At 41.9% G+C, this 1303-nt stretch overlaps 1 non-coding gene across 1 annotated transcript; it reads left to right on the plus strand.

Moving 5' to 3' along the window:
* Nucleotides 1-911: 911 nt before the first annotated feature.
* Nucleotides 912-1015, plus strand: LOC130937887 (small nucleolar RNA R71). The gene has a single exon (XR_009069080.1). It is a non-coding gene; the product is annotated as a small nucleolar RNA R71 (small nucleolar RNA).
* The last annotated feature ends 288 nt before the right edge of the window (nt 1016-1303 follow it).

Here is a 1303-nt window from a genome sequence, read left to right on the forward strand (position 1 = left end):
GTAAGTCCAATGGAATCTCTATGGTCTCATTTTGAGCCTCAGATTCCCATGGTTCCTCATTAGGAAACTCATTGGAGGTCAGTGCACGCCCATTGAGGTCTTCCTCAGTGGCGTTCACTTCCTCTCCCTCCTCTCCAAATTCAGCCATGTTGATGGCCTTGCACTCTCCTTTTGGGTTTTCTTCTGTATTGCTTGGGAGAGTACTAGGAGGGAGTTCAGTAACTTTCTTGCTCAGCTGTCCCACTTGTGCCTCCAAATTTCTAATGGAGGATCTTGTTTCAGTAATAAAACTTTGAGTGGTTTTGATTAGATCAGAGACCATGGTTGCTAAGTCAGAGGTGTTCTGCTTAGAACTCTCTGTCTGTTGCTGAGAAGATGATGGAAATGGCTTGCCATTGCTAAACCTGTTTCTTCCACCATTATTGTTGTTGAAACCTTGTTGAGGTCTCTCTTGATTCCTCCATGAGAAATTTGGATGATTTCTCCATGAAGAATTATAGGTGTTTCCATAGGGTTCTCCTAGGTAATTCACCTCTTCCATTGAAGGGTTCTCAGGATCATAAGCTTCTTCTTCAGATGACGCATCCTTAGTACTGCCTGGTGCATTTTGCATTCCAGACAGACTTTGAGAAATCAAATTGACTTGTTGAGTCAATATCTTGTTCTGAGCCAATATGGCATTCAGAGTATCAATCTCAAGAACTCCTTTCTTCTGATTAGTCCCATTGTTCACAGGATTCCTTTCAGAAGTGTACATGAATTGGTTATTTGCAACCATTTCAATTAGCTCTTGAGCTTCTGTAGGTGTCTTCTTCAGATGAAGAGATCCTCCAGCCGAGCTATCCAAAGACATCTTGGACAGTTCAGAGAGACCATCATAGAAAATACCTATAATGCTCCATTCAGAAAGCATGTCAGATGGACATTTTCTGATCAATTGTTTGTATCTTTCCCAAGCTTCATAGAGGGATTCTCCATCCTTCTGTCTGAAGGTTTGGACTTCCACTCTAAGTTTACTCAATTTTTGAGGTGGAAAGAACTTTGCCAAGAAGGCATTGACTAGCCTTTCCCATGAGTCCAGGCTTTCTTTAGGTTGTGAGTCCAACCATGTCCTAGCTCTGTCTCTTACAGCAAAAGGGAATAGCATAAGTCTGTAGACCTCAGGGTCAACCCCATTAGTCTTGACAGTGTCACAGATTTGCAAGAATTCAGCTAAGAACTGATGAGGATCTTCAAATGGAAGTCCATGGAACTTGCAATTCTGTTGCATTAGAGAAACTAATTGAGGCTTAAGCTCAAAGTT

This window comes from Arachis stenosperma, chromosome 6, assembly GCF_014773155.1.
Source record: "Arachis stenosperma cultivar V10309 chromosome 6, arast.V10309.gnm1.PFL2, whole genome shotgun sequence".
Lineage (NCBI taxonomy): Eukaryota > Viridiplantae > Streptophyta > Magnoliopsida > Fabales > Fabaceae > Arachis > Arachis stenosperma.